The sequence below is a fragment of the Lagopus muta genome, chromosome 5 (genome assembly GCF_023343835.1).
Source record: "Lagopus muta isolate bLagMut1 chromosome 5, bLagMut1 primary, whole genome shotgun sequence".
Classification (NCBI taxonomy): domain Eukaryota; kingdom Metazoa; phylum Chordata; class Aves; order Galliformes; family Phasianidae; genus Lagopus; species Lagopus muta.
This window is the reverse complement of record NC_064437.1, coordinates 12,050,541-12,065,639: the sequence shown is the minus strand read 5'-3', so window position 1 is coordinate 12,065,639 and position 15,099 is coordinate 12,050,541. Positions and strand designations below refer to the sequence as shown.

The 15,099-nt window shown below is 36.1% G+C and overlaps 1 long non-coding RNA gene across 3 annotated transcripts in view; it reads left to right on the top strand.

The window, feature by feature from the left end:
• LOC125693855 (uncharacterized) overlaps nucleotides 1-15,099 on the top strand; it is an 87,942-nt gene that overhangs the window by 47,877 nt on the left and 24,966 nt on the right. For 2 of the 3 annotated variants that reach the window (XR_007377284.1, XR_007377283.1), the window contains exon 3: nucleotides 9,158-9,287. This is a non-coding gene — a long non-coding RNA (uncharacterized LOC125693855). Of the gene's footprint in view, nucleotides 1-3,048; nucleotides 3,085-9,157; nucleotides 9,288-15,099 lie in introns of those variants that run through there. The other variant, XR_007377285.1, reaches the window with a different exon arrangement.

Below are 15,099 nucleotides of genomic sequence, written 5' to 3'. Positions count from 1 at the left end.
TATTATGCTCACTTTTCATGCAAAACACCTGCTAATAACTCAGTAATAGTATCACTCTCAAGGACGCTGTTGTACTGGGGGTAGAGAATATATGTATATTTATGAGGTGTAGACCCGTTTTCATGTGATAGTGTTCCACAAGGACTATATTCATCTTTATTTGCTCTGTGGGCTAATTCAGTAGCACTTTTTACAGCATTATTGCTTTTTCAGAGGAACTAGAATAGACTTTTTTTTAAGAAACAGATTTGAAAGGCGTTTGTGCACTTTTTTGGTTAAAATCGGGATTCAAAAAATATCAAGTCCCTTTTTCATAATTATTAATTTCTGATTACATTTAATGCAACATTGTAATGTTTGCAGGCTATGTTGCTGGTTAGTACTGCTCCTCCTAATATCCTTTGTTATAGGAGCATGAATCAAACCTCAGAGAGCTTGCTGATGTGGGGGGAAAGTACAATATGATAGAGTGGAATTGGCTATATTTCTTTAACTTTTTGTGGGGATTTTAGAAGTGGATTACCCTAATCTGTCTAAAAAAACCTTTGCTGTGTAATAAAAAGGTCAAAAAAGTAGTTATTGCTGTTATACTCTAACTTCATGCTGTGGTTGTTTTGTCTCAACTTCTCCAGTGTCCTTATGTATGCAAGCAGTGTATGAGAACATGATAATTGTAGCACGACATCGTATAGATAACTGTGAAGTCGTGAAACTGTGATTTAGGGAGATGAATTTAGATTAAAAATATTTGGAAATACACTTCAAAATTAAATGCACATTAAATACTGTGCATTAAAATGATTATTTCTAAAATATAAGCAATGATTCACCATTGATATTATAATAAAGTAATATTACTTTGAATAAGCAAAGAGAGAGAAAAAAATTAAACACTTCCTTTTAAGTGCTTTGTGACTAGCAAGAATCAGAAAGCATCAGTATTTGTTTAACAAGATTTTTGAAAGAAATTTCTGGCCAGAGTATGAAATTTGGGTTCTTGCTACTGCTTTATGTCTTTTTTCTTTCACTCCCCCTCACCTAAATTGCTGCCCTTACTTCCACCACTCATTTGCTATGACCAAGATTTTAATAGCCAGAGAACTATGACTGCACTGTTTTCTGATTACCTGAAATTGAGATCATAGCTAGTACCTAATAAATCCTCACTCTCATTGCTATTCTTGTGTGGCCACATGGCAGCTTAGAACTTCTCAATCAAAATACATAAAGGATAAAAAAGCACAGAACTTTTCAGCAAGATTCACAAGGAAGGCCTCTGGCTACTTGCTGGTTGCTTTCTTTTTTTGTTTGTTTGTTGGTTTGGGGTTTTTTTTAATTTTGTTTTGAGTCTACAGAAGAGATGTTTAGCTTTCTTGTTCTTGAAGAAGGTGCTAAGTATAGGAAGGGTGAGTGCACGAAGCAGTGAGAGTCGAAAGGGTGCTGTGAAACAGAGTTGGGGAACTGGATGCTGAAGGGCAAATGAAGATGGAGAAAGAAAAAGGTAGCACAATAAAATGGGATGTTAACACTTAACTAAACAAAATCACCACATATATGGGAATTTCTGTTATTTGGACTTTCTGAAGTTTTCCCAGGGGACTTTTTCCCAAGACATGAACAGTTTTTTAGGGATATATAAAATCGTTTAAAACCTAATGGAAATGTTTATAGCATAATTTCATGTGAGCATACTGGGATAAAGTACAGATGTTTGGCAGGCAGATATAAAGACATGCCTACATTAAAGTTCTGAACATTTCAGCAGTAGACTCTGTACAGAATGATGTACATGGACATGCATGTGGGTCTTCAAATATTAACCAAAAAATTCCGACTATGCATGCTTCACTGGCAACTGCTTTACACAGCCATCACGCGGATTGAGTGCAGCCCTGCCAAAAAGAACTTGGCAAGCCAGGCAGGAGCTAGCAATGTGCCTTCACAGTCCAGAAAGCCAACAGTATGCTGGGCTGCATCAAAAGACGTGTGGTCAGCAGGTCAAAGGAGGTGAAAAATGGGAACAGGATCTTTAGCAGGGTCGGTGGTGATAGGACAGGAGGAAATGGTTTCAAACCAAAACAGGGAAGATTTAGGCCGGTTATAAGAAAAAGTTTTTTACAGAAAGGGTAGTGAAGCACTGAAACAGGTTTCCCAGAGAGGTGATGAATGAGTCATCTTCCAGGGGACATTCAAGACCAGGCTTTCAGCACCTGAGTGAGCTGTATGTGTCCCTGTTCATTGCAGGAGAGTTTATCTGGATGACCATTAAAGGCCCCTTCCAACTCAAATGATTCTATGATTCTATGCTAAGGCAGGAATTACTTATATTCATTTTTGCTAGTGTTTGTTATGATAGTTTCCTATTATACACTATGTTCCCATTGTGTTTCCATATTTTGAATGTGTGATTCCATGTTCTGTGTACTGTTTGGAGAATATGATACTCTGCACTTCTTTTGTGAACATATTTTCATGATGCAGAGACCATTAGCAAACAATATTATCATTGAATGCTAACACCACCTAAAATAAAAGAAGGCAAAAAGCCTTTTCTTTGTTGTGTATTCTCTCAAGTTAGTTCACATCTGTGCAGATTTGTTTAAGTATGGAAGTATGTTGGGACTCCTTTTTTTCTGCTTAGTCTGGATTAAACAAATTTCTTGCATCGCATTCTGTAAATACTACCAATTTGGTTACATCATTCATGGTGAAACAATTGGATACATGTGTATCTACATAGCATCCTGTAATCATTGGCAAAATATTTTACCACAAAATCGAACAGATTAAGAAAGGGATTTCAACCTAACTGTGTACGTGATGAGCAGCATATAATCGTATAATTTCACTACAGACTAAGTTTTGAAGTAAAGACAAATCAGAGCTTTTGTTAATTAATGTGAGAATATGTGGTCATCTGATCCATACGAGTATACATTGGTAAGGAGAATAGATGCTTTTCATTGATAAGAGAGAAAAACATTGCTATACTCCATTATCAATAAAACTGTTAGTTGAATAAAACTTCTCCTCCTTTCTGTGATTACAGGCATCTGAACCCATTTTCAATCCTCTTTAGAAATGGTAAGCAATATATATATTCTACATTCTTAAGTCAATCTTCTTGCAAATAACTAAATAAATTAGTCTTGATCCATGACGTGTAGTCTTTAATCAAAAGTGATGTAGTTAAAGGAACTACAATTGCACAATGAAAAATCTGTCACACTTTGTAATCTAGCTTAAAAAAATGTACTAGAAATTGTGCTTTTGTTGCCTTTAAAAAACTTAACAAGCTAGAACTGATTTTCTAAAATACACAACATAAGAGAGTGATTCAGCCAGTCTCCACCCAGTAACCCTGCCCCAAAATCTTGGCTCAACAGTCAAACTTGGCAACAAGTGGACAGGACCACATACAATGGAAAACCACCCAAAAGCATCATGACATTTATTGTACTTAAGAGAATATGTAACCTCTATGTGAGCCTTATTGAAAAGGAGCAAATATTCTTTTTAAAAATAGTGTTACAACTGAAGCCAACAACTAACAAAAAAGTGCATTTAACAATTCAGTTCAAGCCTCTTTTCCCATTTCTGCCCTAATTTTAGAACAGGGAATGTAACTGCCAGTAGGCATAGAATGGAGCAAAGTCATTCATTAGCTGTACATGGACCCATTGTATCACATAGGAATGAGATATCTTATCCAGTAAAGGAGATCAAACATGACTAAGAAAATTATAGAGATAGTTATTGTGCCTCTGTCTACAGAACTGTCTGAAGGTTTAAAAATCTAACATTTTGCAGCATCTTGTAGAAGTTGATTGCAAAACTGCAGATCATGGCAAATTAAAGCATAGCTTATATAAATTCCTAATTTATGAAATTTATAATGGAAAGGGAAACTGACCTTCAAGTCTGACATTAGAAATCTGTTGTGCTAAGAAACATGTAATATTCATTCTTTATTTGTTCTGCCTCACAAGACAGCATGAAAATGTAACATTTGCTAATGCCACCTGTGTAGACTTTAGCTGATATTGTCCTACAGCTTTAGGATACATCTCATTAGTACTTAATTTTACTTCTTTGACTTAAATTTGGAAAATAATATAATTTCACATTGTCTAGTAAAGTAACATGCTTTAGGACTCCAAAGTGCCTCCTTTATTTAAGGGAAATTTAGGAATAAAAGTACCATAAAGATTAGATATGTTTTTAACTGAAGGTTCTCATCTTAGTGTCAAAAAAGACTGTTCACTCTCAGTTATCAATCATGGTTTCAGGGCCATAGCAATTTTAGGCTATAAATACAGTATTAGCTCATCTAAATGATACATTTTCTCATAATTCTGTATTGGAGTCTCTTTCTGATCTATATTCTATAACAGCTTTAGTGATATTAATACTTGCCTTGGAACTAAGTTTGACAGCTTATGGTTAGCTACAACATTTAAATTTTACTATATAGGCTGGATTTTTGCTATTCTTGACAAGTCTATACCTTGCTCTTATATCTTTGTGTACTATTTGGCATCATATTTGGCTGATGTTGGCACCAGCAAATATCTTATATTCTGAATACTCCTTAAAGTTTTAAACTGGTAAGATACTGAAATCAAACTATCAGAAATATTATGAAGGGACATTAAAAGTCTCTGTGGTTTACAAGCCTGCATTCAAAAGGTCATTTCTGTAGTATGTAGAAATAGGATTATGCTGAAAGACAGTAATTCTTCTAGCCACTTATAAAAAAATGTACTTTTTTTTTTTTTTTTTTTTTTTTGGAAAATGCACTTCAGGAGAATCAGAAGCAAAGTATCTGAGCTGAAATCCTGAATATGCTATAGTTGATTTCAGTCCAGGACTGGAAATTGAGCCCAATTCTCTCATCTGGAATAACAGTAAATTTCTGAAGTGAAACTGGCTCAAAATATTTCTTGCTCTATTGAAAAAAAAAAATAAAAATTGCAGTATTCCGAAAGAAAAAAAAAAAAAAAAAAGCAAAGACAAATTTAAATAGTAATTTGATTACTAATGAGACCCTATGCTGCTATTGTATGACACTTGTGGGACCATTCGGGTGGTCTTCAGCTTAACCTTGGTGTTAGAGCTCCAAGTTATTTAAAAACTCATTATCATAACAGAGAGAGATCCTTTGATGACAAAGAATCAAGAATGAATGATTAGAGATTTGTATTATGTTAGCTAGTGATTAATGAGAAGTCAGTGTCTGAGCTTATAACTAAGACAAGTCCTTAATTAAACAACAGGTTAGATAACAAACATCACAGGAAAGAGGCTGTGTGAAAGAGTGAAGCCACGCTTGCACTAAGGCTGATTAACACATATATCCAGCTGATTGGCAAAATGTTTGTCAGAAGGTTTCAGTGGTATTTAATTTCAGCCAAAGCCTTAAAGGGACAGATATTCTTACAAGGATGATTGAAGGGATGTGGCATTTGTCCGTTGGAGCTCATTCTATATTGTTCAGATATTTTCTGACTGTATCTTTTGCTTAGCATAAATGAAAATAGTATATATTAAAGAACTGTAAATTCAGCATTTCAAAAATTAATTAATGCTTTTTTATTTTTCTTTTTAATTTTTTTCTGTGCTCTATCCAGTTTTGCCTGTGCCAGTTTAAGAAAATCAGTTTTCCCTTATTTTTTAGCAACAGCAAAGTCATGAGAAAGGATTATAATATGAACTTGTTTTCTGTTGCTGTCATTATTGGTGATGATGTATGAAAGCTTTCAGTGTACCTAAAATACCAGCAGTAACAAACGGCTCAGTTGGAATCTTTTTTCAAGCTAGACAACAGTGATTCTCTCTCAGCTGCTGGTCTCCCCATGGGCAAATACAACATCTACTAGTTGTGCAAAATGCTGTGTTTTTTTCCCCTCATAGTCACACTAGAAGTTATCGCTTGTATCTACTTCTTTTTTCAAAGTTCATAATTTGCAGACATTTCTATCAGTATATGACTGAGATCTGTTCTCCAAAATAGATAGTTGATCCTCTATTGTGTATATTCCATTTTATCTTCACACTAGTTTTTCTCGTCTAGAAGTTTTCTTTTCTTCTTCCATTTGACTCCTCCAGGTTTTCTCTTTTCATCTGATGAAATGTATAAAATAGATTGCATACCATTCAAAGATAGTACCTAGTGTTTGAATTTGAACTTGCTCCCCAGTCTTGGGAACATGCAATAGTAGATTGAACAATCCTTGTTACTGCAGTTGTCGATGCTATTCAAATATTTCTTATTCCTATCCTTGTAGCAGCTTCTTCCTACTCCAGAGAAGAAGGCAAACATCACGTCATTGCTGTTTATTGAGCTGAGGACACAATCTAAGATCTGAATTAACTGCAAATATTATAGCCTGTTTAATTTTAAACATATGCTTAAGCTAAGTGAATTCTTATTGAATGTTTGCATCATGTAGCAGAGGCTGGTTGTGTTTTATATCTGAAGAAGTTTTAAATTAGTTATCTTGGGAACTGCCAGCAGGGTACTCCAGCTTAGCTCAGCTAAAGATTCAAAGGACTTTTTCAGCTTCTGGAGGATAGAGGAACTGGGGCTGTGGCTTAGCCCAAGTTTTGGACTGGTGCTAATTGACCACTGTGAACTCAACTAATTTAAAGCCATCTCTGGCACATTTGCATGATTTCTTCCCAGAGGCCAGCCCTTGTTTTAGTACCAGTTCTGTTGAGTAGATGGACTGAGCACAAGCTTTGTGTGCTATACTCAGAAAAGAAAGCAGGATAACTTTCTTGTTAAGTCCTTGACTGGAGACTCAGAGATTGGAGTCTAATACCTGTTTAACTAAAGAAATTCTGCTTCTGTGTGCCAGTGCAGCTCTCTATGTGGGCATACTGAAAGTGATTATATGGGATTCTCTACTCGGCTCTTGTGAGGCCCCATCTGGAGTACTGTGTCCAGGTGTGGAGCCCTCAGTACAAGAAAGACATTGAGATTTTGGAAAGGGTCCAGAGGAGGGCGACTAAGATGATCAGGGGGCTGGAGCACCTCCCCTATGAGGACAGGCTGAGGGAGTTGGGCTTGTTCAGCCTGGAGAAGAGAAGGCTGCGGGGTGACCTCATTGCAGCCTATCAATACCTGAAGGGAACCTACACCCAGGAGGGGAGTAAACTCTTCAAAAGGGCTGACAACAGCAGGACTAGGGGAAATGGTTTTAAGTTGAAGGAGGGAAGATTTAGGTTAGATGTTAGGGGGAAGTTCTTTACTAGGAGAGTGGTTAGGCCCTGGAACGGGCTGCCCAGGGAGGTTGTGGATGCCCCGTCCTTGGATGTGTTTAAGGCCAGGTTGGACGGGGTCCTGGGCAACCTGATCTGAATATGTATGTTTGGTGGCCCTGCTAGGCAGGGGGGTTGGAACTACATGATCCTTGGGGTCCCTTCCAACCCGGGTGATTCTGTGATTCTGTGATGCACATGATTTTGTTCTGAATAAGAGTGACCAGATGGAGGGCTCCATCAGGAAAACTAAAGGAGACTAATTTAGATTATTTTAGTTCCCTGTGCTGTTATAATATTGTTAACAGGTAACCAACCTTACTCTACTCTAAGTATATTACATGTGAAATAAATCACACCATTCTTCTCCTCTCCATCTATACTGCTTCATATTTGCACATGATAAACCCGTTTGTAAAGAGAGAAATGTGTGACTGATTTTGGTTGTTTTAATCATGTAGAAATGTTATTGAGAGCATCATGCATGTAGAATACTGGAGTAGTCGATGAGTTTTTGAAAGAAATATATTTTATGTTTAGAATAAAAACTTTAGAAGTTCATCAGTTGTTTGTGAATTTATGACCGTGTCCATGATCCAAGCCACATCTGACAGGCTCCTCTAAGAATGCACATTTTTATTGCATTGTATACTTTAAATCTGCAAGCTTTTTCTCCTTTCAATGCAGAAGGCTATTATGAAACTACTCACATTACTCCCAGAGGGTAAAAGTCTCTTTAAAATTTGCAAATCTAAAGTAAATTTCAAGCATACATTTTTGAACTCATTACACAGTTCTCTGGTAACTGAGCTCTCAGCACCCTTCTTATTCAAACTGTACAAATGGGATTTCGTTTATAAATATTTTGTTTGAAAAAGTAAGTTTTGAAGATTAAAGAACACCAAAGGAAGTGCAGACCAGTATCGTCTCAGCTGAACTGTAAAAATCACTCCGTCATATATTTGGCTCTGGAAATATGTGTTTCTACAACCTGCTTTTCCCTCTACCCTTGTTCTTTCCTGGTCCCCTCTGCTTTGCTAGCTTATTTAAAGTCTGCAAGCCAGATACCCAATTTATATAATGATCTTCATATGCAAAAATCAAGAATTTGCTCCATAAAATATGTAATCAATAAAAAAGTACTTGAAAAATATTACTGGGGACATAATTACTATGCTGGCTGCTTTCTGTTTACTATTGGCATTGTGTGCTTTTTCATTTTCGCCGTGTGTCTATTTCATCATTTATGACACAAAAAGATATTTTTTTTATTCTGGAAAAAAATATTGGGAAGGAGCTCATTTTTAAGTAATTGGTTAAAATCTAGTAATGAAAACAGGGAAGTGGTTTCAATTTTCATTATGTTTAGGATCATTCTCAGGTCACATTTGACACAGATTCAGTGTTCATATAAATTTAATAAAATCTGTAAAGGAAATTCAAGTAACAGCTGTGAAAAGAATGTGATCAATAGGAGCCAAAATAAGTGTCACTTTGAAATTTGCCAACTGCTGATGGATAGTTAAATGAATAAAACTATAATGTCACTACCAACTTTTAAGAGCAGAAAGCCCAGGCAAATCAGTCACTTGAATGACAGAAACTTTGCATGGCAGCGAAACTGTAATAGTTATTCTATTAATTTTATACTATATTCTTTACTTGGAATAGCTCATACTATGAGTTATTTTGTCATATTCCTGACTTTTGATAACAGAAGAATGATAAAGTTATGCTAAATATCTCTCCTACCATGGTGACTGATTCTCCAAAAATTCTTAAAATACACTCCTTAACCTGTGGATTCATGAGTTATTCATCTTCCTGTAACACTACGAAATTGTCATCTTAGAAGTAAAAGCAATCTCTTATGCATATTTTTTTTCGTTTTCAGGTATCTCTGGTGGTGCCCAGGAAATGGAAGTACCGTAGCTTAGTCTCCAAGTTGGATGGCAGTAAGGAGCAAAGAAAGATGTGGGACAACATGGTCCACCATTGCAGCATATCACTGTGTCAGTATAAAGGTATTTAATATGAACTAGACTTAGAAAAAAAAGAAAAATAACTATTGACGTAATCTTCCATAAAATGCTTTTAAAATCTGTTTCTCACTGATATAGGTCTACACTTTAAAATGCTACATTGACTTATTTATAATGGAGAAGTGAAGTTTCCTAAACAATTTTAAAACAGCTCTGCTGTGGTTTAAATGCAATAAACTATTGCAAGAGTCATTTAAAGTCCAGAGAAGTTAAAAGATATTTCGATGACTTGAGTAGATTTTGACTGGAGGGTTAAATCTCTAATGCTGTGGTTCCTGTTATAAAAACAGATATGTTTCTTAAAAAAACTTTCAGTTGGTGTTTGGAGAAGAAAAAAGCAGAGGGAAAAGGTGATGTTAGGCTGTGGAGATGTTGTTGCTGGAATAATATTAGTGTTTTTAGTGGTGAAAACTACCTTAATTTCCCTGTGTTTCATTCTTTGTCACTTTTGTGCTTATCAGTTTTTATCATAAGCTGTTAGATAGGACTTAATAGTTGTTACTTGCAATTGGCACTTTTCATTATACAAGACATTCAGCTCCAGATGAGGTATCTTAAATTCCAATAATGCAAATATAAGTGTGAGCAAACTATAGTGACCCCAGCAAACTTTTCTCAAAGAATCAATAGTTACTGGAACAACCCTCAGGCCCCAATGTGTGTTTGTAATATGCATACATCTAGCTAAATCAGCATCTGAATTACTGGAATATGCTTCATTACGTACCCAGATAATGTAAATCAGCATAACTCTGCTAAAGTCAACCTAAGGAAGCTGGTTTACAAAAGCAGAAGACTCAGCTTGCTGCAAGTTTACCATGTTTTCTGCTTATTAATCCATTGGTAAGTCATACTTTGTCATCTTTAGCTTCTTTAGCATTCAGCTTTCATGGGCTGAATGAACTTGCAATGATGAAAAGAAAAATCAGAATACTTATGGAGCAATTCACTGACTTAATCACAGGAGGAGTTAGAGAAGTAAAGCTTGGTCAACAGTAGCAGGTAGTGCAGAATAGTGAATGGGAGCTGGAGAGCAGAATGCGTGATGCATTTCAGGAAAATGAAATGTCTAATCTGATCCTGTGAACTGAATGAGCATCTGGATCACATTCTCTGCAGTCCTGGAGTATACCTTCAACCTTGAATTTGACATGAAAGAGATCCAGTTCCTGCACCCTGAGGCCATACTGCAATGTGAACCAAAGGAAAGGTGCCGTGACTGGAGGAAGTGTTTGCTTTTTAAGCTCCCTCATGAGTCAAACTGAAATACCTATGTAGACTCCTAAAATCTCAAGCAATATTTTGCTCATCTTCCTTTGATTCTCCCCGCGCAATTGTACTGTATTCAGAGTGACAGCTGACTTCATCAAAGGCTTGATCCTTTAATCTTAGATCAAAATCACAGAATGGTTTGAGTTGGAAGTGACCTCAATGATTAGCTAGTTTCAACCCTTCTGCCATGGTCAACGACACCTCTCACTAGCCGAGGTTGCCCAAAACCATGTCCAATATGGCTTTGAACACCTGCAGAGACATCCACAGCTTCTCTGGATAACCTGCTCTGGTGCCTTGCCATCCTCATAGTGAAGAATTTCTTCCTTCTATCTAATCTAAATTTACCCATCCTGTTCTTCAAGGATGATGGCCAACTTTTTGAAAAGGATCTTAGGAGTTGAATATATTGGTGGGATTAAACAGGAACAACAGAGACTGTTGGGGACTGTGTATTTGTATTTGGAGTACCTTTAAAGATGTTATCTAGAGAAGAATAATGACACATTCTTGTGGGCAAACCATCTAAGCATTTACCCAGATGTTTCAGTGAGTTTGAGAGTTCATAACAGGTTGACACTTCTGTAGCCAATACCAACAGTACCAGCAGGAACGTTATTAGCAGTATCTTAATTAGTGCAATTACAGATAGCAAGATGGTCTGCCCCCACTTCAGCTGTGTCTACTTTTCAGAGTGACTTAATTTTATCTTTGTTCATGTCTTGTCTCAGTATCTTATATAAATGCTTGTGTTGTTGACATCATGGAGACAGCAGTGTCCTTGGCCATGTCTGAGCTTGAAGCTACCTCTCTTGAAAACTGACTGCAGCCTATCTATAACCCTTGTCTCTAACGGTAAAATGGAAAAGTGGAAAGCAACTACATTTTTATGGCATTTTACATTTTCAAATCATTATTGTCAATTGATGTGTCATTACTAGTTTTGCGTTTTGAGACTCAGTGTGCTTGTCAACCACCCTGATGTTTCCTGGAGACTGACAGGGTAATACCACTTACAGCTTCTGTTGTGCTGCACTCGTCTGAAGTTATGCTATTGCATAACTTATTGCTTCTTAAAAGTCTCAAAAGTATGCAATATATGAGCTAAGTGACTGCACAATAGTTAATTCTAAGATAAAATACAGTCTGTTTTTAGCTGCCTACGGAAAGAGCGCTCACATTTATTAGGAAAAAAACATCAAAGCAGGGATGGACTGAATTAGTTTTTACATATCAATAGATATCAGCTAATAGCATTTTTCTCCAAACTATTTTCCTATTGAATGCAATGTAAATGGGATCAGGATTAGGCTGAATTTCCCTCTTTAATCTATTCATTGCAAATCATACAGATGACAAAAGAATTTGCATGTCCATGAACAGTAGCCCGTGTTGTATTAGAACTGAATGGATGTAGCGTGTTGGTTAGATGCTTTATCTTGCAAGATCATGCCAAGCCCAAAGTGAAAGTATAACTGAGAACACTGTGAATAGGATTTTTAAATGGTTAGCTCACAATGTGTCTTCATCTTCCAAGTTCAATTATACAGTTGCTTGAGATGTCATGGGCAAATATAAAATGCAATTGAATTAAAAAATTTAGCAGTTTTACGCACATAAATATGCATTTTATAAGAGAAATCCATCTTTGTTCTCTTTGGTCTTCTGAAAATTATCCTGGAAGGTTCTGAGTATTTCTTACAAAGTGATAATTCTCATAGCCCCTGATATTGCAAATATTCAAGAATTTTGCTGTACTGAAGCTTTCAGAGGAAATTTGAAGTCTGACTGTAGTCAGAGAGTAATGAAAATAAAAATTTTCATTTTCTAACCTGATTAAAAAAAAATTGAAGCACAAGAACTTACACCCTTATCCAGATTTTTGAAGTTCTTAAAAGATATAAATCAAAAACTGATGAAATTAGTGGATAAATGTCTATGTGGATTTGCCTGAGGTTTGTAAATCTAATCATAGCTTTAGTAGCTACTTGGAGTTGATTTGTAGTCACAATGTTTTGTATATAGGCATTTGCAAATAATAAATGTTTTAGGTCCTATCAAGATTAAATTTATTACTAGTCCCATTGTCTGCAGTGTAGACTGTTGAGGGAATTGGTGGAACATAGCTAGTAGTAGTGCTACACATTGAGTGCTCTTCCGAAGTCTCCTTTCATCACACTTTAAAAATCATTCCCTAAATGAACAAAGATACAAAGATACGGTGAAAGATCTTTTATTCTGTTCAATTATGTAGAAGCACACTTTTTCCTCTCTCTCTCTCTCTCTCTCTCTCTCTCTTTTTTTTTTTTTTTAAGGGGGTTAATCTTCAGGGATGAAACAGATTACCAGCTTTTTGAACCAATTTAAGTAGAACCTCCAGAAACAAAGCCAGGACAAATAATTATTGGCAGCTCACAGAAGGTATTCTGTGCCCACAGCTCTGCAGGATACCGTTAAAGTCAGTTCGCTTGTCTTAATGGGAAACACCTGTGGTCTGGAACAGAAGACAAAAAATCAAACTAACCATGCCTGAGACATTCTAAGTAATTCTGAAAACAAAACCTCTCCTCCTGTCCCTCCCTTCTTTCTTTCATCTGCACCCTCCAGAAAGCCTTGCCAGACTTTTACTGGTGTCACTTCTTTCCTTTAAAACAGATGTGAAAGCTTGTTTTCAAAATGTTATTTAATCACAGGCACTGAAGGATGTCAAGCAATTGCAGTTGCAATGTTAAATCAGAAGAAATCTTGCTACAAAAAAAACCATGCTTAATAAATGCTCTGTTGGAACCTTCTTTTAACTGTTATTAAAAGTGAGTGCAAAGCAACCGAAAATGCTTAACAGAAATAATGCTTTAAAACATTGTAAACATATTAATCTTTAAATTCAAAGCATTTTTGCTTTTTTGTTGCTTTCTCAAAATGTACTGGGAACAATGGACCTCTGTAGGTATTTTAATAGGTTACTGAAGCTCGATTAAGGCAAAAAATACATCCTGGATTTTCACACACAACACAAATTTATGCAACACATTTCATTTCATTTGGAAAGTTCAACTACATAAAAATTATATTTAATTGCAAATGTAAAGTATATATATATATATTTAATTGCTAAGCTGAGGCGTGATTCACAGTTTGAAGTGGTCTGCAACCTTGCTACCATTGCAGGTCCTAGAAACCATAGTTTAAAGTAGAGATTCAGAAACAAACTTTAATCAAGTTAATCCCTGATGAGATGCATAACTGAATTTTTTGTATTTTAGATATTAATTCATACATGCACTTTTTTGATATTTTTCCTCTCTGCTATTTCTATTGCAACAGAAATACTAAGAAGAAGAAATCATAGAGAAAAAGTTCTTTTTTAACATTCACAGTTGCAGAGAAGAGGCCATGACATGGCAAGATGTTGAAAGAAGGCAACTCCTGAATTTTTAGAGGTCTAAAATATACCTGACCGTGAGAACTAACACCTATATTTGCAATGTCGTTCAAGTTTAAAAATGTCATAGAACATAAAAATGCATCTTTTCTTCCTTAAGACTAGTAGTTGTATTAGTGTTAGAGTCAAGCTACTGTGGAAACATGAATACTTTGAATATGCATTCACAGTATAGAAATAATATGAAATATAGCTTTCATCTGACTTTTCATCCAGGAAACGGATTTATTCCACTTTTTAAAATACTAGAAGGAAATGTTTCGGACTTCAGAAATGCTTTTAATCAATTTTTCCATATCCAAGGTGACTGTGTCATTGTATGCTGATGATGGCTTAAAAAAAAAAAATCAATAATAATAATTCTGGAAAACAGCCAATATAACAGAGAAATGAACAGGGAAAGTAATTCCAAAATACATAAAGATAGCCAATTTCTGAAGAGTATAGTGATCCCTGAAGGTATCCTGTGCAGCCTGAATGCTTTGTAGTCAAAAGGGTTTCCTTTCCTGCATTATTCACCATACCTTGATGTTGAAAAAACTTTTTATTTGATTATAGGGACACAAAGGAAGCTCTGTTCCATGTTGCCCTTTGATACAGGTCCAGTATTCGTTAGGTCAGAAAGCAGTCTGCTTGCTAAGTAGTTGCTTGTCTGATACATCCCATTCCCATCCAAATATCTGATGCCAAGAGATTCTAGGTACCCAACATTGCTGCGTACCCATTCTTCCAGCAGCTTGTACACACTGTCATCTAGCTGCCTTGGCTTGCTTTTTCTGTCTCCCACCAGCCACAATGCCAGCCAAACTGGATGGTAAAGATAACATCATTGTCCACAGCTAATATGCAAAACATACCCAAATAGAGAAATGAGACTTAATACGTGGATAGCACCTTTGAGACAACAGCTGCATGGGTGGAGCCCACAAACTCCTCAAGTATGCCTCATGCTTAGTGGTGGAACAGTCCTGTTCTTTGCAGGCATTTAAGTGGCTAGGTCTAAAGGATAAGCCCTTTCTTTGTACTTTTTCTGGTCTTTCAGTAACTGGTTCAAATCCTGGGGAAAATTACAGAAAAAGG